Source organism: Sorex araneus, chromosome X (genome assembly GCF_027595985.1).
Source record: "Sorex araneus isolate mSorAra2 chromosome X, mSorAra2.pri, whole genome shotgun sequence".
Classification (NCBI taxonomy): Eukaryota; Metazoa; Chordata; class Mammalia; order Eulipotyphla; family Soricidae; genus Sorex; species Sorex araneus.
This window is the reverse complement of record NC_073313.1, coordinates 296,032,422-296,056,694: the sequence shown is the minus strand read 5'-3', so window position 1 is coordinate 296,056,694 and position 24,273 is coordinate 296,032,422. Positions and strand designations below refer to the sequence as shown.

At 36.2% G+C, this 24,273-nt stretch overlaps 1 protein-coding gene and 1 pseudogene across 3 annotated transcripts in view; one reads left to right on the top strand and one right to left on the bottom strand.

Moving 5' to 3' along the window:
* The window catches only part of LRRTM4 (leucine rich repeat transmembrane neuronal 4), a 794,848-nt gene that overhangs the window by 214,795 nt on the left and 555,780 nt on the right, over window positions 1-24,273 (top strand). The gene's annotated exons all lie outside the window — the stretch shown is intronic.
* On the bottom strand, window positions 20,678-20,776 carry LOC129400511 (U6 spliceosomal RNA; annotated as a pseudogene).

The following is a 24,273-nucleotide window of genomic DNA, read 5'->3' as shown; positions in this document are numbered from 1 at the left end:
GTCTGTGAGGAACATTTGGTTTCTCCAATCATATGAAGAGTTTCTGCTTCCTTTGTTTTGTTTTGATTTTTAAGTTTTGTATTCATTCATTTTTTTGGTTCTGTTTTTTGGTGTGAAACAAGAGTTCCTCATGGCATTCACGAGGGGATTAAACCAAAAAATCAACATTGATTGTTTATAAAGCAATGATTTTATCTCTTGGATTATCTCTCTTGCTTTCTGATACCTTTAAATAGGTGTGGCACTTACCTGATTTAGTATCAAAATGATAGCACCTGCAACTTAATAGGATAATTATTCTTGGTATAAAAAATAGTTTTTAAAAGTCATTTCCAGAGTTGAAGTGATCGTACAGTAGGGAGGGCACCTGCCTTGCATGTGGCTGAGGAGGTTCAATCCCGCCTGCATCCCATTTGCCTGTCACATGGCTGTAGCAGCCAAAACTGTATGTGGTCTTCTAAGCACCACCAGGAGTCACCTCTGAGTATAGAGCTGAAAGTTATCTTCAGTACCACTGGATTTGGCCCCAAGATCTTCCCAAACAAATGAAGACTTATTATGACCAACAGTTGATAACCTAAGACTCATGGTGAAGGCGTATCTTTTTCCTTTGTTTAGAAATAATCTCACAAAAAAAGAACAGAAACCCTATAGTGGCATTTAGTACACTGTGATTTACAGATCAAATCCTGCCCACTGCCTGCTTTGGTAAGTGAAATTTCATTGGAAATAAACCACACCCATTCATTTCTGGACTGTCTTCCACTGCTATTGTGATCCACCCTCAGAGTTGAGTAGTTTTGACAGACACTATATAGTTCACACTGTTATTGTCTGCATTTTTTTTACATTAGAAGTTTACTAACCTCTTCACTGAAACCTACCCTGTGAGCACAGAGTCTATTCAATGTGAATGATTTGCAGGTAATTCCAAAATTCTTTCTATCTTAAAACTTCTCACTGAAGAAAAGATGACATTCAGTTTTGAAGGGTGTCTTATGTGGTATATGGTCTCTAGATTGGCAAAAGAAAGGTAATGTACTGAGAATTACTGAATGGGAATTACCACATTTTATATTGTAGTATCTCATTCAGTCTCACAAAATCATGAGCCAATTATTTTTTTTGCACATTACAAGGTGTGGAAACTGGAGTTAAAAGCATTTAAATAAAATTATTTAATAAATACCAGAATTTATCTAAATATTTGAACTGACTCAATTGCAAAGTTAATGCTCTTTATTAATCCAAATCTTAAAAGTAACTATAATATAAACATAATGTTATAATGTTAATGTAGCACTTTTAATACTGTAGTTTCTGTATATTTTATTTGCAAAATCAAATCTATAGATATACTTGCATATTATCCTTTATTTTAATTAAAGTGATTACTTGATAGAAAATAAATAATTTAAATATGTCATGGATAAAATCTGAAATTCATGTATTTGAATTATTTATCTTAATTTTATTTATTCCGATAAGAAAGAATGAGGGATGGAATTACTTAGTAAGTACCTAAGTCCTTCTCAATTTGCTCATCTCAAAGACAGGTAACAATCTCAAAGCTTAATTTCATCAATGTTCAAATTTTGAGAGTATGTATAATTTCATATTAACTTATTTATCCACTCTAGGGATGATTGTGAGCACCTGCTATGACCTAGAAATGAAGAATATATTGACGTTTAAAATCAACGTAAACTTCTCAAAATAGAAGCTTAAAATACAGAAAAATAAGTAAATTATAATATTTTTAAAATAAGAAACGGAATAAGTGATTTTTATTTTATAAGGAACTACATCATAAAATATAAATGAAAATGAAGATACTAGGGCAAGTGTGAGAATTCTTGATTGATTGATTGATTGATTGATTGATTTTTAAATTGGGGTTTACCACACACTAGGCAAGAACCTTATTCAAGGTACGTATCACCTCTGCAGTATTTGGGTGGGAGCAGGGCTGGGGATGAACCAAGATAGCTTTTATTGAAGCTTATATAGTAAGATGTAAGGGGATAAAAAGAGGGAGGTCACAGGCTTGTCCAGAGTGGAAACAGGTAAGTGAAGAAACAAAGACAAGACAGCAAGATATATGTGTTCAACAGGGAATCTAGGTTTGAAGAGCAAGTTTCATTAGCCCCTATCAAAAAAAAACATAATTAATTTATCAAAATTTACTTGAGGGGCTGGGGAGATAATATAGTGGGTAAGCTGTTGCCTTGTTAGCAATTGACCCTTGTTATATCACTGGCACCCTGTGTGTTTCCACAAGTCCACCATCAGTGATACCTGAACACAGAGCCAGGAATAAACCCTGAGCACAGCTAGGTGTGGCCCCCAAATGTAAACAAAAAAAAATCCTCCACTGCCCCCCCTAAAATATAATAATAATTTGAGTGCTCCCATGCTCGGGATCTTACTCTTGGCATAAACAAACTATGACTCTAAATACCACACCTGTAACAAAATTTATGCAGACTCCAGAAAATGTTTTGTACGTCTAATTTTGTTTACTTTGTTTGTTTTTGAGTTCCACACTCTGCCTTGAGTGCATGGCCATATACACTGCTGGGGTTGAACAGGGATCAGCAGTGTACAAGGCGAACATCTTACCCCTATGCTATCTCTACATACCCAGCATACCTCATGTTTTAAGCAGAGGTTGCAATACTAAAAGTGAGAACAATATATGCACTTCTGAGAAGGCATCATGTGAATACATACTTGAAGAAAATGAGGACACAAATGCAGAAAAATGGATGTGTGAACACTGCAAGAGATATTAAAAAAAAAACACAAGCCACAGTGCAGACTTGAGAGTAGAACAAGATTTATTTGGTGATTGAGAAAACATCTATCCTGACTGAAATTGACTTCACAAGAACATTGCAAATCAGGTGGAGACCAGAACATTCTCAGAATTTTGAGACTCCTTAGTCATAAAAGGATTATACTTGGATATCTGATTGAATGATTGGAAACACGGGAAATGGTGGGAAATTTAAAGGTAGCATGCACAATTTCCTGAAGTGCTGATTTATTTGGAGGTTTGGCATGAGATATGTCAGACAGATACAACTGGAAAACTGCACCAAGAGCTCCAATCACAATTTGACTTAGTTGGTAAACTCCCTAACAGAGTATCACAAAATACTTCAATTAATATATTGTATTTGCAAAAGATAATGACTTCCGGTATCTATAAGAACTTAGAGGAGCTGGAAGAGAGAGTGCAGCAGGGAAGGGACTCGATGCAACTGGGTTTTAATCCCTGAGAGCACATGTGGTTCCCTGTGCAATTCCTGGAGTGATTCCCTAAGTGCAGAGCAGGAATAAGCCCTAAGCAGTGCTCTGTGTGGTCCTTCAAATTTAAAAAATATATACATTTTTTTAAGGACCTAAAGATAAGAAAATAGAGCTAGAGACATCCCACACTGGGCTCTATGTGAATGACCGCTTTGCACAATAAAAAATTCAGGTTCAGGTCCCCAGCACTGTGGAAGCCACCTCTGGCACTGAGTTAGGAGTAGTCCCTGAAAACCTCTAGTGTGGCCCCCAAACTACAAAAATAAATAAGCTGCAGGAGGTGGGGGAGAGGGAAGTTGGAAACAAACAAGCTAAATGGGGAAACTGAAACTTATAAAAAGGAAATAGATGAACAGATTTAGAAGTAAGCATATCCAACAATATGTCAGTCACTATACAAGGATTTCATACATGGTATTGATAGAAAATTTCTGCAAAAGTACTATTATTTTAAAGAAGAGACAACTGTTCAAAACAATCTTATACCTAAATAAAAACACATGTAATGTTATTGTGTAGGTTTCAAAACTAAAAATAAAGAGGAAATGTTTCCATACACTCAAATAAAAATAATTTATCCTAATACCACCACTTTATACAAACTAGTCTGGTAAATATTCCTAGAAGAAAAAAATACACTAAAAAGTAAGGGATTTCAAGAATTAAAATGTGAATAACTAAAATGGTGAATAATTAACAGTATAAAATTGTGTAGTGTAGGTGTGAGACACAATGCAGTACAACAACTAGTAATTATTACATTATGTAAATGAGTATAAACCAAGTAAATGTGTAAAAGCTGTAATAAAATTAGGAATGTTGAAACATTCTAGTATAATTACTTTAGAAAATTATTTGCAGCTTAAATCTTACTTTTCTGTGATTGTTCTCTAAGAACAAACAATTAATTAACATACTTTCTTTGAAATCCATTTAAAACCAAAACCATAATAAAATGTTATATATGTTTTTATAAAGGGAAGAAATGCTTACTGAGCAATTCTTACATCATCACTACATGAACATAAAACAATTTTCTAGGGCATTAATATATTTTTCATTAGATTAAAATAATAAGTTTGTAGCACAAAGAATATTAAGTTTGTAGGATAAACCTATATGACAATAAATTGTCACTTTGGACAGGAACTGAACCTTTAAAGTAGGTAAAGATAGATACCTGACAACCTTTCAGTATCTGTATTGCAAATCATAATGTCCAAAAGAATAGAGAGAAGAAGGAATAAGGAAGAAGAGGGAGGAGGAGGAGGAGGAGGAGGAGGAAGAAGAAGAAAGAAGAAAGAAGTGTCTGCCATAGAGGCAGGAGCTGGGGAGGAAAGTTGGGACATTGGTGGTGGGAAATATACACTGATGAAGGGACAGCTGCTGGAACACTATAAGATGCAAACCCAATCATGAACAACCTTGTGTGTATCTCACCATAATTCAATTAAGTAAAATAATAGTAATTATATATATAATTACTAATTCATCTCCACTTGTTATCTTCCATTCACTATCACTCAGAAGTTTCAAAGAAACTGAACTGGGGTCCTTTGTTATAAGCCACATTTACTCTTGATTTATTTAATTTAATATATTTGCTTAATCATTTTTTAAAAAATCAATACCTAGAAGTAGTCAGGATTTTCTCCTGATTCTTCACTCAGGAATCACTCCTGGTGGGCCACCAGGAATATATCTAGTTTTGGGGGTAGAACCCAGGTTGGCCCCTTGTAAGAAAAACACCATATTCTTTGGGACCAGAACCCTACCTTGAGATGGAGTGCCACCCCTGGGTTGATCTCCTAAAAGAATTTCTCCTGAAGGTAGAGCTTTACATCTATTTATATTTATGTTCAACCAAACTCTTGTTTAATTCCTGTGCTCTCAGCCTTACAGAGATTGGGTTCTCTTTTCCTATATAACCCTTGTCTGATGTCAATAAAAATTCTGACCACCAGCCTGTAACCCATTCTTCCATTCAACATCCAGACCTGTCCCTATCACACAAGGGTACCAGTCAAGCTGGGACAGTAACCCCCTTCTTACCATATTATCTGCCCTGTCTCTATTTGGTTTATTTATGATTTTTAAAAAATTATTTAAAATTAAAAAATTGTAACTCCTATGGAAAAGTTCAAGTAAACATAGAAATATGCTTCCATTTTATGTTTTATATTTGCCAAATGATGCCACTGTCACTGTCATTCCATTGCTCATCTATTTGTTTGAGCAGGCATCAGTAATGTCTCTCATTGAGAGACTTATTGTTACTGCAACTGGATTGGATTGCCAAATGATAAAATAATAAAATCTTGCATTTTTAAAAATTTCAATTCTATGAACTATATGTGTTTATCATATTTTTTTAAAATCAGAAAACAAGGAATGCAAGATCTTCCTAGCAAAATAATGCCATTTGTTTAATTTGTGACAATATCCACTATTTTACCCTGATATTGAATATAGCTTTAATTAATGAAAAGGTGCCTTCTGGTTTCTATGTAAATTTTTCTGTATATATCTGGTATGCAAAGGATTTTCATAAAAAATATGTAGTTGTATATAATTATTCACTTCTTTAAGAGAACTGTCCCACCTCCATTCCATATGGTTTCAAAGGTTTAGCCAAAGTTTGCATCATTTATACTTGCAAAATTTAGACATCTTAATAAGCATCAACTATTAAAGTTTCTGAAAATACAAGAAATTTTTAAGCAGAATTAAAACAAACTCTAGAACTGTAAGTACCAGTCCTCAGATTTTTTTTCTCAACATATCCATGTTCAGATTAAGTGAACAGTCTCCTAATAACTGTTCAATTACATTTGGTAAGAAGATAAATATATTTTTGTGTAACTTATCATTTCAGATTAAATAAATTCATAACATATTTGTTCTCTCATCCCAAGGACATCAAAAAATTAAATGATAGAATTGCAAACCAGCTACTTAGTTCTCTATATAACCTTGTAGATATTTTTTCTTTTTTTCTGTTTGAATTGATAAAGTTGTATTATGAGAACACAAATCTCAAGTAGTGAAAATAATATGAAGAAGGAAGTAAATATGAAAGAGAATTAGAGAAAGCAAATGAAACAGGATAAAATTTGTATTTCCAACTTATATCTGGGCTGGAGCGATAGCATAGCGGTAGGGCGTTTGCCTTTCACGCAGCCGACCCGTGTTCGATTCCTCCACCCCTCTCGGAGAGCCTGTCAAGTTACCGAGAGCATCATGCCCGCACAGCAGAGCCTGGCAAGTTACCCATGGCATATTGGATATGCCAAAATCAGTAACAATAAGTCTCACGTTGAGAGACATTACTGGTGCCCGCTTGAACAAATCGATGAACGGGATGACAGTGACAAGTTATATCTGTATGGTTGTATTTTCTTTAAATTGTTGTGTATCAATCAACTACTTTCACCTTTTGTCTTATTTGGAGAGCATTATTGGTGCTCTCCAAATAGTCTTAGTAAAACAAGAGTATAAAGAGAAATCTTGAGGTGAGATAAATTGCTTTATTTCTATAATAAAGTATCATTTTATTTGACAATTTACTTTTCCATAACATAGAAAACATTATAAAATGTTGAGGGGCCAGAGCGATAGCACAGCGGGTAGGGCATTTGCCTTGCACGCGGCCAACCCAGGTTCAATCCCCAGCATCCCATATGGTACCCCAAGCACTGCCAGGAGTAATTCCTGAGTGCAAAGCCAGGAGTAACCCCTGGGCATCGCTGGGTGTGACCCAAAAACAAAAAAAAAAATGCTGAACTTTGAAAGCAATTCCATTATTTAAAATATTTAAATACATGATACTACTCATTTTTATTTTTCAAATAAGTAGTTTTACTGATAGTTTAGAATAGTTTTTTTGAACAACATAGATATTATAGAAGGAAAATAAATCATTCATTACCTGAAGGTAGAAGTATCTCATGTCATATTTTGTTTGCATATGCAAATATAATGAACATAAAATAAATACACATATACATGCAGGCATATAAGACAGAAACCAAATTATAAATACATTGTTTTGATTTTATTTCTTCTCACATGCTGTAAGAATTTTTTTACATCATTAAAATTCTCTGTAAGCATAGTTTGGATTACAACTAAGCTTATTATTCTTCACTTAGTGCAGGATGGGACTCTTAAAAGGGTCACTTCTCTCCCAACCCAACAAGACATAAACAATTAGCAATATTTTAAATATCACAGTTTTGATTGCAACCAGCACTATTGAAGAAAGTAATATTAATTAGATGCATGTCAGCTCATTCTGTGGGTAGTTAGCAAGTTATCTGAACCATGTGGGCACAGTACAGAGTTGAAAGAATCAAACAAATAACAGAAGAACTCCTAAACTTGTGCTGAATGCCTGGTCTGTACTAAGTAATTAGTTTCCCCACCTACAGTTGTACTCCTCCAGATCACCATCCTACAAGTGAGAAAGCAATAAATGCATGTTTGAGATATAAATCTGAGCCAGGCGCTGTCATAGAAATGTCTAAATCAGGTCTCTTAAACTTAGGGGAAGAAGGTTGAAGGAATCTGACTCCTTGCTCCTGACTTCTCTTACTCCAGTCTATCCCATGTTAGACTCAAATTCTTCCAGTTTTCTGACTTCAATTTGCCTAAATAATTTTTGAATTTCTGATTAAACAGATTATTTAGCTTTTCTTATGAGATTGTCATCGATTCCTTTAACACCCTTTAGTAAGTCATCTGGGACAAGTCTTACAAATCCTTCAAGTTCCTATACAAATACACAACACTTTATGAAATTTTCCTCTATTTTCTTTATCTCAAACACAACATAGTCAGAAAAATAATAATCTTACTATTATCTCCCAGTATTCTCCTTCACATCCTATTCAAAGGGCATCATCTCTGGGCTCATGCAACATGTATGTCAAGGTTATGTCCATTAGACCAAGGGCTGTGGTACAGTCACCTGTAGAGCCATAGTGTAAATATAGTACAGACAGTTTAACACTGTTCAAAATATTCATGATTTTATTGATCTGTATGCATGTATATGTGTGCATGCATGTGTCCAGGCCTATATGTGTATGTGTGTGTATGTGTGAGTGTGAGATGCTGGCTAATATATCCAGACTATTAACTCCCTGAGGATAAATTTGATTTTCATTGTTTTCATGAGTTTGTTTCACAGAGATTTCCTAGGTGAGAGCATACTAGGCACTCATTTAAATATCTATTGAATGGAACCTATGTTTGACTAGAAATTCAAGGGGTACTAAAGTGAAAGGATAAATTTACATGGACTGTTATTTCTGCTTAAACTGGGCTGTATTCAGTAATGGTCCTCCCAGGTGAATGCATTAGAATCCATCAGCAGAGCACCACAGAGAGTTCTGTGATCCTAGTTGTGCCGGAGGGCTGGTCTCAGGTAGGCTGCTAGATTTTAAGGACACTTGCTGTATTCCTGCTCAGTGTGGACAGCTGCCCTGTACCACAAAGGTAGCCCTCAGGTTAAACTCAAATCCACTTAATCTACAGGGCCTGGCAGCTTGATCCAATCATCCTGGAGCCATAGACTAGGGAAGTCAAAGAACCTAAGAATTACTCTTTCCTTGCAAGCAAGAAGAGTGAACAGCCTCAATGGGTTAACCAGGTTCTCTGTCTTCAGTAGAATATATATATAGTATGTATATATATATATATGTGTGTGTGTATATATATGTCCATACATATATGTGTGTATGTTTGTGTGTGCGTGCTTGCGCACATACATATGTATACATATATGTATGTGTACACCCACACATATATTACTTAAAAGCATGGGTGCAGGTGCATTCAAGGAAACTCTACTGGATTATGGTGGGGACTTCATAGGGTGAGTAAACTAAAAGTTTACTCAAAAAGTCATGAACTGATGGGACTAGTTTGAGAGCTGCTAAGATCAGGCTTATTAAGATTTTAGACGTATTCATCTATTACAAGTATAATTAGTGCTTCATTATATGGCTAATGAATATGTGATCAAATATGGATTTCATATTTTGATAAAGGAAAATGCAAAACAAAAATAAAGGGTGTGTTGTTTAGCTCACCCAAGGTTCTAGATTACTGGTGACCAAAAGAATCACCGGAACATAGGTTCTGGGCATTTCCTTTCACTCACTAATTTTGTACAGAGCTTCTAATGCTTTATTAGTGCTCATCTTATCCAGGAACAAACTTCCTAAGTGTCTTAAACTCAAGAAGGCATTCTGTTGTTTTTATTTAGTAGCCATTTCATCTGGGTTTTCATGAAATGTTGGATATTTCCTCAAATTTAAAAGTGAGAAAACTTAGTTCAGAAAAACTGCTGTTGCAAAGTCCAGTGTCCAACAGGTAGTTGTTGGACCATTTGTTTTATTGACTATATCATTTAGCCCCCAACAGAGCTCTTTTCTAAGAAATTCTATACTTAGATCCCTTGCTGTATTTTAATACATCAGTACTAAAGAATAGAAGCTATTCATCAGCTTATTTCAATTTACATGCCTGTGGTGCAGCCTAAAATCCCTAAATAGGAACAAATCACCGGATGAATTATGTGAAGAGTCCTGTGTAGCTTCTCCCAACGACAGCACTTGTAAACTATACATCATAGCTCAGCTCAGTGCACTCTCCCCCAGGGCTTCACATTTTCCTCATGCATGCTTAATGGATTGGGAAAGTTATAGTTTCACACACTATCATTGTCACCCTTGACTCTTACACCCTCAAACTGTGGCCTGTATGTGTTCCAGTGAAATAGGAATAATCAATGGGAGGATGAGAGAGAAGGAAGAAAGGGAAAAAAAGCAAAGGAGGGAGAGGAGAAGAACGATTACACCTACCTCCATTATGGGCAATTTCCCTTTTCCACTGCAAAGTTGTAAAAGTGTCGACTTGAATAGCAAGCTTCAAGCTCCTCTCTAGAAAAGTCAGTGAAGTCCCCGGCAAAAATCACGTTGGAGTAGACACAGTTGCCATGACTGCCAGAGCAGAGGGTGTTCCGTGGTGGGGATTTGCAGAGAGCTATTACTCAGTTAGACCGATTATCAGAAACCTTCACCTACACATTTGAGCTCACTTAGACCTGAAATTGAACTTAATCTCAGGTTATATCAAGCAGAGTATGAGTTAATGGATAAAACCGATTTCTTGAAATGATAACTTGTCTTTCCCAAAATTAGAGGTCTCTAAGGGTTTCATTTAGTGTGTGTGTATGTGTGTGTATATATATATATATATATATATATATATATATATATATAATATATATAGTGTCTATGCTTATATACAATATAATAATATATATGTATATGCAATGTCTTTTCTCTTGGCATATGTACTTTGACTCAAAGATGGATTCTGATTCAGAAAAAGAGCAAATTCATCATCTGACCTTTTATTTCCTATCAGTCCTCTTACTCTCCTTCCTTCCTTAATTTTTTTTTCTTTGCCACACTTTCATTTTTGTAAGTGCTTTTCTCTTTTGAAAATTGTCTCTTCCAGCTGGAGCTTTTATGTACTAATATGCACTGATCCTACTACATGTGGGTAAGGTCTTGCTTGTGGCCAAGCCAGGATCAATCCCTGGCACCGTGTGTGGTCTTGTGAGCCCAGGTACAAGTGATCCCTGAGCACGGAGCCCACATTAAACCCTGAACACAGCCACTTGTGCCCCAAAAACAAAATATATAAGAACAAAAATCTCTCCTGTACTCCTTCTCACTTCCTTTCAGTACTCATTCTATTCTTATTTTCTATTTCCTTCATCCTCTTTCTTATTTTTGTTTTTTTTTAATAATTCACATTTGGATTTCTCCTTACAGTTTTTCTTCTACACACAAGCTATTATAGTCATCTTTGAAGGGGATAACCATGTGAGCCCCATTAGGCTCTGCTTCCCCCCTAAATCATGTTCCCTCGGGAAGGAAGGCTTGCCTACAATTATACCAAGGGGAAATAGATGGTAAAGAGGGATGACATCAGAAATAAGTGCCATAATTACCTAGAAGAATATGGGATCCCTCAATTCCTCTCTCCCTTTTTTCTGAGAGCCTAATTTAAAACCTTTTGTTCTTTCTCTCTTGTTCTTGCTGCTACCTATAGAGAATGTAAATTGCCTTTTTTAAAATATAGTGTATGCCATGACTAAGGAGCAATTTTACATAACAACATTTTATATATATAGTCAAATAACTATTCATTGTTATTGATATGTTACTAATCACCCTGGAAAAGGGCTTTATACCCACCTAGGTAGTGTGAATATATGAGGAGCTGTAGGAGTGGAGGCTTAAAATTACATATAATAGCCAATTGCATCATATAACAGGGCTACTCCACCTTTTATAAAGAAATAACATAAGTTTTATATTTTGTATAGTTGTATATTTTGTATATTTTGAATTCTATTTTATAGTATATTTTATTTCACATGATGATGATGATGATGATGGTTTTATTTTATATTTTTACAGTGGGATTAGGCTCTCAAAATCTTTTATTTATGTCATTTTATCCTTTGGTTCTACAGTGCATATAAATAGTTAATTATATCATTAGCTCAATTGCTTCCCTCATATCCGAATGATGAGATGCTCCCTACATTTAATTTAAGGAAAAACTCCATACAGCTACTCCTATATGATTATGCTATTAGTGGAGAGAACTGAAGATTAAATAATGAAATGAATCAATCAAATAAAATCCTTCTTTTGCTTAAGTTCTGACAGGAGGTAGAGATAGCTTAGACCCAGGTTTCAGAAGCTTTGCATTCTAAAATAAAAATCAAAGGAGAGGAAAATGGACACTCAGCATATGCAAACTCAGTGAAAAACAAAAGTGTCAAATGGTAGTTCCAAGGCTGAAGGAAGGAGGCATTACATTTCCATGATATAATGGCAACAAAGAAATAAAAACCTGTCCAGGAGGCTACAATGCTGTATTTTTCATCTCTTGGCCAGAAAGAAGGTGAGTGTATAGATTCTATTTGAGGTGCAGATGGGGAGAGGAGTGATATACAGTCTGAATCAACTCCAGAAAAAGCTGATGCACTGCCTAGGGAAAAAGCTTTCACTCCGGTTTTGCCAGTCCATAAGAACAGAAATCTGCAAAAATAATTCATATTGCTTCAAACAGCATGCCATCACCAAAGCAAACCAAAAGTGTAAATTCCCCAAACCCCAGCATAGAAGTGGAAAGATTGTCAGAAAATGGTTATAGGCAATTCTGGCTCTTGCAGGGAACCTTGACCTTTTCTCATACTACTGTCTCCCAAATGTCTCTCAGCCCCACGTGGCATTTACTTCTTGTGACATCTTTACAGTGCAATTTTACTTTTCCCCTTTCTGAGGCACAGAGGTTTCTATAGCTAAGCAACAACTTGACCTCTCTACTTGGTTGGTTTGTGTAGGTCTTGTTGCACAAAAAAATATCATCTTTTCCCTGGGTTCCTCATAGGTGGGCAAATAAACAAGTACTGGACAGATCGGTGAAAGAAACATAGAGAAGGGCAGTAAGGGTCAGAGAGAACAGGGCTTATGAGGCCTGCCTTGTCTGGGACTGGCTGTGGTCCAATCCTGGCTCTGCACCATCTATGGTAACTGATCGCAGCCGGAAGTGATCCCTGAACAACTTTCCAGGAGTAATTCTTGAGCACTACCAGGTGTGACCTTCAAACAAACAAACACATGTATCAATGATAGCAGTGCCTCTTGTATGTAAGAACCAGTAAAAGCCAGTTCCTCACATGTTCCAGGTATCAATGGATATCCCCAGTGAAGCTGGTGGCTTATGCGAGGCAGAGAGGAGGGAGATAGACAGTTTCTTTGAAGCCACGTCTGCCACCTCAGAACCAGCTGGGGAGGCTGGATTGATGAAGTTTGCTCTGAGCCTCTGCAAGCCTCTGGACAGAACCCTGCCTGCACCAGTAGGTGGCCATCAAACCTGGTGCCCACGTGGTTGGCTTGCAGTTGGTCCCCACCACCTGGTTTCTCCGGGAGCTGTGGACTCAGGCTGGAGCGAGAAATTGCTCTTTGCAGGAAAGAAAAGTCAGTCCTGGGCCTTATCCAGGGCTTCCAGACCTTTCTCTGTCTCAGAAAAGTATTTAGAAGTATACAAGCAGTGAAGTAAACAGAGATTTTATTTGGAGGCTTTTAGGAAGAGGAAGGAGGGAGGGAGAGAGAGAGAGCGAGAGAGAGAGAGAGAGAGAGAGAGAGAGAGAGAGAGAGAGAGAGAGAGAGAGAGTAATGCACTCATGAGAGAATGTGGGCTTCAAAGGCAGAAAGCCCTTAAAAGGCTTTTAAGACTTCAGATTTTATATGAAGAATTCTTCAGGTGGCATTGACCTGGAATGTTCTGGAGTTTTCTGCAGGCTAGGCCTGAGGGTTAATCAGATTAAAGGCAGGGCAGTTAGGTTAATCAGATTAAAGGAGGGGCAGTTAGGTTAATCAGATGAAAGGAGGGGCAAGACATCTGCTCTCTCTCTCTCTCTCTCTCTCTCTCTCTCTCTCTCTCTCTCTCTCTTTCTCAGATGTGTCCCTAATCTCACCTTAATCTCCTTACCCTTCTGTCCATACCAATGTTGAGTCCCTAATTATGTTTCCAGGCTTATCTAGGAACACCCATAGTATCAAATTTAAGATTGTTGACAAGATTGGAAAGATGCCATTTGAGTTGAAGGTCTACAAATTCATGTGTGATTTTAGGTATGCCATTTAATCTCTCCAAATATGCATCTAATTTTTTTGAAGAGGAGCTAAGAAAAACTGCTGCCTCCCAGAGCAACATTTAGTCAAGTTAGAAGAAATATTTAAGCAGTGACTGTATTGCCATTGTGATTGTGTGCTAGATTTCAAATAGCATATAATTGAAATCAAATGGGTATTAGTAATAAGAGGAAGTGGATGCTTAGTTTCATTTTCTACAATGTGACCAAAATATACAGAGTTGGACTTCAGTCAAGGGTGTGAGCACCACCAGGGGTCCCCCCAATTTAAGGCCTTTTTCAACTCTATGCTGCTCATTAACAGCTTTACCTAGAAAGCGGATTTCTCCGAGATCCCAGGATCATGGCCGACTGCAAAGGTAGGATTCCTTCTGGTGTGCAGGTCGCTCTGGTTTAGAGCAAGAGTGTTTCTTGTCCCACCATCAAGCGCATTCTGGAGACAGAACTTCTGAGGTTTCCTGTGGGAAGCCTTAATGTGGGAGAAGAGGGCAGGAGAAATGGCCGTGCAGACATCTAGGCTCCTGCTACAGGACCAACAAGAGTAGAGGAGGGGGTGACTTATGGTCACCAGATGTTTCTCCAGAGTACAGTGGGGCAAATATTGTGTCTTTGACAAAATAGGGGAAAGCACCAATTCTCTAAATGAATCTTACATACAATTTGCACAACTGTTTCTCTGTACCATTTGCTACACACACACACACACATACACACACACATATAAATCAAGGACTTTTTTTGATTCCACCTTTAGATTGATATTTTAACAAGGTGTGTGTGTTTGTGAGTTTTCTCTCTCTGTCTCTGTCTCTGTCTCTCTCTCTATCTATCTATCTATCCATCTACCTATCTATCTATATTAAGCACATTTTATCTTCTTCTTACTCATGTTGGGATGTGTAATCATTTTATCATAGAGGTAGGAAAATGTTCCTGACAAAAGCACTAAAAATTTTTCTCACTAAAACTACATCAAGATTTTTTATTATTAACCACAGAGTTTCTGTGGATGCATTCTTTATTCTTTCCCCAATGAACTCAGACACTTCCAACATTTGGGAAAGTGTCTGATGAATGGATTGTTAAATCATTGAGTGAAACCAAAATCACTTTGGAATCAATTGTGATTTGCTGAACACCAGATGTATCCAAGGTTGATGACAAGTAACCAGGGGAACAGGTCAACCCCTGTAAAATTGATAGAGAAAGGAGGCCTCAGGGAGTGGTTGTGTTCAATTGTCTTGTAGTTCAGGAAAATGCCAAGAATGCCATCGAGGAATACTTCAGATGCCAGAAATGAATAAAAAAGGATTTGAGTCCTTTATCATTATTTTATTTGGGGCAGTAAAAAATTTAAATGAGTTAGAAAAATCAATTCTGATATAAATTTGCATATTGAAACACCAAGTTTATTATCAGAATTTAAAACTGTTGGATGCAGAGTGAATGTTCTTAATGTCAATTAGTTTTACTTACAGAGATATAGTTAGAACATATTGCATGTGTGATAAAAACTCATCCTAGTGAATTTAGAGATTATATGTCAGGGAGTTATATTCACCCTCACCTACCCACTCCTTTCCATATCCCAGAAAAATGTGCTGGTATAATTGAGATTCTTCTTCATAAATTTGGGAAAATGTTTTTTGCAAACAAAGGCCATGAATTCAATGTCAGCTTCACCAATTCTACCTGCTGAATTGACGTTACCTTGATGATTCTTGAAACTTCATTTCTCCAAATATAATGTAGGGGAATTATTTAAATTTTTTCCTCCTACATCTTAAAATCTCAAGTATTACATTTTAATTTAATCTTCTTTGGCTCCCTAAAAAATTTTATATAGTAACGTGTATTGAATTCATAGCAATGTTATAATAACAAATTTCCTTGTTCTGTGCTTATAATCATTAAGTCAGATACTCATATTAAAATAGTTTAAACCTTTCATAATTAATACATAACTACATTTTTGAATTATCAAAAATTCTAAATTTATTCTTTGCTTGACGTTCTTTCTTTAAAAATAAAAAGCATCACTCCTCCCTGCTAATGTTACATTCACACTTCAAATTTGGGCATAGTTAAAAATATCTGATGAATAAGAAAAATAAGGGTTTCCCCCCCAGTTTTGATTTTATCTCTCATCTAGTCATAGCAGTGAATTAATTTTTCTTCTCATCATTCAGCCTACATGTATTTAGGACCATCTATATGCTAGAATCAGGCTATAGGCTGGGTTAGTTAAAACATATCAAATTAGATTTTATAGTGTCTCCTGTGAGGGAAGCCTTTGCACTTACTGAGCTAACAATTGCCTTTTTGTTATGTAAGACTGAGTTAGGAGAGAAAATACTCTCATTTATATACTCAAGATTCCCAGTAAAAGGCAAACTGAAAGATTGATTTCTACTGCATGCACACACACAAAGACTAAAACATTTTACCAATAAAATCTACCTCCTGTTTCTCTAGGCTCGCAGAGGGTAATCTGTGCAGGCATGCAAGAGATGCACTTTTTCCCCCCTATTCTTTATCAAAGATTCTGAAGACAGAGATTGAAATGCATCGGGTATTAGTAACCAGCAGATGGTGCTTTTAGTAATAAAGTTATGAGATTACTTGGATAACCTCTCTAAAGTTTTGCTTATTTTTTTATCAGTCTAATCAGAAATCAGAGAAGGTAATTTTTTGTCATGACATGAAACAAAGCCTATGTTTCAAAAAATGTTGTAGGGAAGATTAGCATAGATTTGCAAATACCTGTATCTTCCAATATTTTCCAATACCTTTCAAATAACTATAATGAAGAAATACCTAAGAAGTTTTAATAACATAAGATAATAACAGTAGCTTTTTAAAAATGTTGTATCTTTATGTAATGGAGTAATTTAACTACTATTATAACTAATTACAGTTAAACTGATAAATTATTTTAACTAATAGCAGATTCAGTAATATATTTCTTTGTGTGTAATATTTTAAGGATTATAAAAATAACTGAATCATAAAGATAAAATTATCATGAAGCTAGATTCTTAATCTTTAACAATAGCTTTATTAACTGCTGTGCATGTATTAGCATATTGCATGTATGTGTGCAGGAAGAACAGTGGAGTCAAAAAGATGTGCCCGGAGCCAGAGGTTCTTTGTCCTCTTAACCACTTCTTTGACGTTCTTGAAGGCGTTCCTCGCTGCTCTCTTTCTCCTGCATAGTTCTGGCGCCAAGTTGTTCCTCATGTTGAGTTCTCGAACCAGGTACACATAGCTGCTACATCTGAAGATGTTAGTTCCATTGACTGCAAATGGAGCATCAGGAACTAGTCCATTTCTCATGAACATTGTCTTCATGAGATTCAGCTGCAGTCCGACATTTTCACACTTGAGGTCGAAGTTGGCCAGCATTTGTGCCGCTTGGCTAATGTTTGGTGTTATGAAAATGATGTCATCAGCAAAGCGGAGGTGGTGTAGTTGCCGACAGTCTATCTGCACTCCCATTCCTTCCCATTCCAGTCTTCGCATGATGTTCTCGAGGGTGGCACTGAAGAGTTTTGGTGAAATGGTATCACCCTATCAAACCCCTTTCTTTACGTTGATGATTACTTCTTTGTAGAATGGTGAGATTCTGGTAGTTAATCTTTAATACACCTCTCGAACCATGAGCCACAAGTCACTATATGTAATTTTCTTGTTATTGCTATTCTGAGAATTTTGAAAATATTTCAACTTTTAAATATATAATATGAAATTTGACTAAAATAACCAAGTGCTGATATTTTAATAGCTCTTAGATGAGAGATGGAGTCAGTGCAGTTTTTTTTTGTTATTTGTTTTTGGTTTTTATCTATGTGACTACATTACATCTCATGAACGAACTAGTCCCTTATGTTACATTTGCTCTCAATGGAACGAACATCTTTGAATGCAGCATCTATGTGTATCTGGGTGGAGAACTCAACATGAGGAACTACTTGGCACCAGAACTGCGCAGGAGGAAGAGAGCAGTGTGGAAAGCTTTCAAGAGCGTCAAATAAGAAGTTAAGAGGAGGAAGAACCTCCAGCTCAGGGACATCTTTTCAACTCCACTGTTCTTCCTGCACTAACGTATGCCTCAGAGATCTGGGCCCTGGTCTCTGAAAACAGGATGAGAGCGATATTCAGGTATCCCAAAGAGGAATCGAAAGAGCTATACTTGGAGTATCACATTTTACTCAAGTGAGAGAAGGAATCCGGACTTCAACCTCAGGGACACTGTCTCATTTGCCAAGGTGTCAAAACTCAGATGGGCCGGACACGTAATGTTTCAGAGAGGACCGCTGGACTAGAGCTGTTACCAACTGGATTCCATGGGACATCAAAAGACCGCATGGCCACCCACCTATGAGATGGTCAGACTTCTTCGTCAAAACCCTGACGTGTTTCTGGAGTGAGCAGATATCATTTGGCTGCACTAGCATGTGACAGGGATGAATGGAGACATTACTGGCACCTGCTAGAGCAAATTGAAGATCAATGGGATTAAAAGTGATGACAAGTGATACAAGTGATTTATCTATGTGGAGAACAAAACAAGCAATAAGTTAAATGTATTTGTTACAAAGGTCAAACAAAAATGTTACAATCTGGTCTCCCACTAGCCCCTTCCTTTGGGGGTCCTGACTGTATTTTGATCATTATTCTTGCTTAATAAAGCACTACCATATCATTCTAAATTTCCACTTGCATCTTCATCAATGTATTATATTTTAAAAATCCCCGTTTTCATGACATTTTAATCTAATGATTAAAAATATGAACATGCCATACACTATTCCAGAAGAGGATTTACTTGTATATACAGATATGTTATCATTATCATTATTTTGCAATGTATTCTACATCTTGCAGGTTCTTTGAATTTATTCCTCTCAAGAGAAGGTCTTTTTATCTCTCCACTTCAGAGAAAAAAAATTAATCACAGATATACTTTCATTGCATTATGTAGCTAGTAAGTAATCTTGCAAAATGACTTTTAATTAATTCACCTGTCAATAGTATATTATATTAAATGTTTAAAATTTTAATAAATAGTCATGACAACTGTCACAAGTACATATATTAAATGTATAATAGATTTAAATCATCGCAAAAGGGTATTTTACAATATTCTTACTCTTATTTAATATCTATACTTATTGACTAGCATGAATTTTGATTTATTTTAGTTTGTAAACATTATGCATGGATTGCATTTATAATATAACATAATAAATATTTACTTAAAATTATGATCAATAAACACTTGTTTACTTGACATTAAAGTATAGCAAAATATAAAACAACTAGCAAAGCGTACTTTAAATATGAGTATTGTTATCAGACATTCTATTTCATTTTTTACTATTTGGAGATTATAGAAATCCAAATAAAAATTCAGTACTTGAAAATTTCTAAATAAAATTTATCTCGAATATATCTAAAAATATGTCTCCTAAAAATATAGGAAACCAGACCATTTAAATAGTACTTGTTCAGTCAAAAGAACATTATAAGTCATTGCCTATAATTTATAGATAACAAAGAAACTTTGCTTCAGAATTGAGAAGAGCAATTCGTAGTGCAGTTTCAAAATGATTTTTTTCTACAGACTTCTATAAAAAATATGTATATTGTTAATAATACATTAATGTACTTTGATTTGAAAGTAGTATTGTTTCTCAAGTAATACTGGATAATATTTGGAAAATGCTTTAAATGTAGGAATGTTTTTGTATTCAAGTGAAAGGACGGGGCCAATAGCACAGTGGGTAGGGCTTTTGCCTTGCATTCAGACAACCCGGGTTCGATTCCCAGCATCCCATCTTGTCCCCCAAGCACTGCCAGGAGTCATTCCTGAGTGCAAAACCAGGAGCAACCCCTGAGCATCACCAGGTGTGACCCAAAAAGCAAAAAAAAAAAAAAAAGTGAAAAGAGTTGGCATCATGACTATGTTTAGGAAGAACTGACTGTCAACTGTATAGGAAATGAACCAAAGCAGAGTTAGACTGCAGACAAGAAGACTGTGCAGGGCCAAGGCATTGTTGAAAGGGCTGGCTGTAACACAATTTGGCATTGTCATAGTAGCCCAAAGCACTGAGCACTACCAAAGTGGGGTGAGTGGCCCCCAGAGTCACTGGTCCAGAAGTGCTGCATCACCAAATATTGTCCTGAGAGAGAGTGACCTCTGTGTACTCTTCAACACTGCAGGATACCCTCTCCCAACCCCCTATCACCACAGAATGTTCAAATCCTGGGCAATTGATCAACTCAGGAATAAACAGTTCACTGAAGTAGATCCTATTTATGAGAATTTTAAACAAAATGCAAAAGGACATGAGACAAGAGCACATCAGGAAGAATGCTTGTGGATCATAGAAAGAAGGAAAATATATCTTAGCAGAAGACTCCATTTTTCTCAAGGTGGAACTAAAAAAAAATTCTATCTATATACTTCTGTTTGTGTCAAATTTTCTTAACAACAAAAATATCTATCCCGAAAAGACAGTGTCTATTTTTTTTTCACTATTTCATTTACTTCAAGTCTATTGTATTTCTGAGGAGGTTTCTCTTCATTTACATATCTAATTTTATTTTATAAAAGTAGTTTTGGTACATTTGCATGTCATCCTTGCATGAGGGCCAAGCTAATCTTCTCTGTATTGTTCCAATTTTAGTATATGTGCTGCTGAACCCAGGTTCGATTCCTCCCTCTCTCTTGGAGAGCCTGGCAAGCTACTGAGAGTATCCCACCCTCACGCCGGAGCGGGGCAAGCTACCCATGGTGTATTCAATATGCCAGAAACAGTAATAACAAGTCTCACAATGGAGATGTTACCAGTGCCCACTCGAGCAAATCAGGACGACAGTGCTACAGTGCTATAGTGCTAACTTTGGTAAAAATTCCTTACTTGATCTTGAGTGTCTTCAAAAGATTAACTCATAGCACAGCGGGTGGGGCGTTTGCCTTGCACGCAGCCAACCCGGGTTCGATTCCCAGCGTCCCATATGGTCCCCTGAGCACAGTCAGGAGTAACTCCTGAGTGCAAAGCCAGGAGGTAATCCCTGTGCATTGCTGGGTGTGACCCAAGAAGCAAAAAAAAAAAAAAAGATTAACTCATATTAATGTATTATTATATCAAATATATTTTTTATTTTAGAGGTATTTGGGAGAAAGCTGTTCATTTATTTCTTTTTCTATTCATTGTAGTCTAAGCTTATGAGCTAATGTTATCTATTAAGTTATAACATTTATCGTTATCTAATTAGATAACATTTAAGAAAAGATTTAATTTTTACTGCACAGTATGGTAGTTTATGCGTGTTTTGTAAGAGTCGCTGAGGTGGTTATTCAGAGCTGAAATAACTGAAATGCAAGCTTTATAAATCATAGTTAAACAAATGAGGATATTTATATATTGTCTAACAAAAAACTCTTGTTAAGGAGTATTTTTGTCTTCAAACTTTAGATTTATAATTTGAGTTTAAAAGTAGGAAATGAAACTGTGCCTACTGATCTAAAATTAACTGGAAATTTTAGCAAAACAAAATACCATTTACATAATTGTGTTGACACCTCATTGACGTTACTGAATAGGATTCAATAGCAGTTTTTTTTTTTCAATTGATTGAAACATTCTCAATCCTGAGGAGGTGGAAATACAACATGAAATAAGCAGGTAGTTGTAAATCATTAGAAAGATTTAAGTGTCACCCAATTAATACTGAGAAATTTTACACATTTGCAGAACAGAACATTCTATTAAAAGTAAAGGGGGGGGAATTTATATTAACGAAGGACTGAAACTGATAGACAGGAAAGAAATTTTTATAAGAGAAACAATATGTTAGATCAACTTAAGTGTTCAAAGTGGGAGAATATTGTCTTGATGGAGATGATGAAAAATAAACAACACCCTGGTGTTGAAGGGTGTCAAAAAGGCAAAATGTATTTTTTAGTCTTTTTTGATGTAAAACTGAGCATTTGATGTTTTCAGAAGTAATGCCACATAAATATTTAGAATGGTTAGTTGAGTGTAAAAATACATCTATTTATTCTTAAGTTTATTTTATTTTTTATAACAACTCAGTATCTACTAAGACTCACTTATACTAACTCTTTCTTCCAAATTTAGTCTACCTTCATTTTCTAACAGTGACAGAATTCTCATAAGTTTAGGCCCCTTGGGAATATTTTTTATATCATTTTTTCTTTTTTTCCCATTTTTACAATCATTTTTTAGTTTGTGTTTGACCTATGCCTAGAGCTAACTGCAGAATTCACTTTTCTTTCTTAAGAACATGTTCATTAGATCTTTGTTCTCCTAGAGTCTGCATTGGACCCAGTGTGAACTTGCAAGTAAACACCACATTTGCCAGCAATTTATATATTTGATCTACTGAGACACACACTTCAGTCAGGCATACTAATAAATGTGATTGTCAAAACAAGCTAGGTAGCAATACAATTACCTATACATTATGATGAATAAACTGAGAGCTTGATGCTTGCCCAATTCATAACTGGTAAGCAAGAATCAATCCTAAAAATCCTGACTCCATATAATATGGTCTTGACCTGCATAATCAGCTTTATTTTTATTTTTTTTATATTTGTGTTATAATCTCACAAAGATCAAACACCCATCCCTCCACCAGTGCACATTCCCCACCACCAATATCCCCAGTATACACCCCCCCTTTCCCACCATCCCCTTGCCTCCATGGTGGACAATATTCCCCATAGTCTCTCTCTACTTTTGGGCATCATGGCTTGCAATACAGACACTGTTTGGGCCATGTTCGGGCCATTATTTACTTTCAGCATATATCTCCCATCCTGACTGAGTCCTCCAACCAACTTGTTCTTAGTGATCCTTTCTTTATTCCATCTGCCTTCTCCCCTCCACTCAAGAAGCAGGCTTCCAGCTATGGGGCAATTTTCCTGGCCCTTGTATATACTGTCCTTGGGTGTCAGCCTCATGTGATGTTATTATATACTCCACAAATGAATGCAGTCCTTCTATGTCTGTCCCTCTCTTCCTGACTCATTTCACTTAGCATGATACTCTCCATGTCTATCCACATATAAGCAAATTTCATGACTTCATCTCTTATAACAGCTGCATAGTATTCCATTGTGTAGATGAACCAAAGTTTCTTTAACCAGTCATCTGTTCTAGGGCAGTTGGGTTGTTTACAGATTTTGGCTATTGTGAACAGTGCTGCAATGAACATATAAGGACAGATGTCATTCCTACTGTGCTTTTTTGCATCCTCGGGATATATATTCCCAGAAGTGGTATTGTGGAGTCATATAGAAGCTCAATTTCTAGTTTTTGAAGGACTGTCCATATTGTTTTCCAGAAAGGCTGGACAAGTCAGCATTCCCACCAACAGTGAAAGAGCATCCCTTTTTTCTCACATCCACGCCAGCACTGGTTGCTTTTGTTCTTTTGAATGTGTGCCAGTCTCTGTGATGTGAGATGATATCTCATTGTTGTTTTGTTTTGCATCTCCTTGATGACTAGCAATGTGGAGCATATTTTTAACATGCCTTTTGGCCATTTGTATTGCTTTTTTGAGGAAACTTCTGTTTATTTCTTCTCCCCATTTTTTGCCGGGGTTGGAGGTTTTTTCTTGTGCAATTCTACTGGTGTCTTGTATATCCTGGACATTAATAACTTACCAAATGGGTATTGGGCAAATTATTTCCCATTCTGTGCGCTCTTTCTGTACTTCAAGAAATAAAAGAGGACACTTGGAAATGGAGACACATCCCTTGCTCATCTATAGGGGAAATTAACATTATCAAAATGGCAATTAATGCCCAAAGCACTATACAAATTTAATGCGGTCCTATCAAGGGACCCATGACATTTTTCAAAGAATAGACAAAACACTCCTGAAATTCATATGGAACAATAAATCCCCAAAAATAGCTAAAGCAATCATTGGAAAAAATAAGATGATTGGCATCACCTTCCCTGACTTCAAGCTCTACTACAAAGCAATAGTAATTAAAACAGCACAGTATTGGGCTAGAAACAGACCTGCAGACCAATGGAACAGAGTTGAATATCCTGTCCTAGACCCCCAAATATCTGGCCACTTAATCTTTGACAAGGAGCAAGAAATGTGAAGTGGAAGGAGGAAAGCCTCTTCAACAAGCACTGCTCGGAAAACTGGATAGC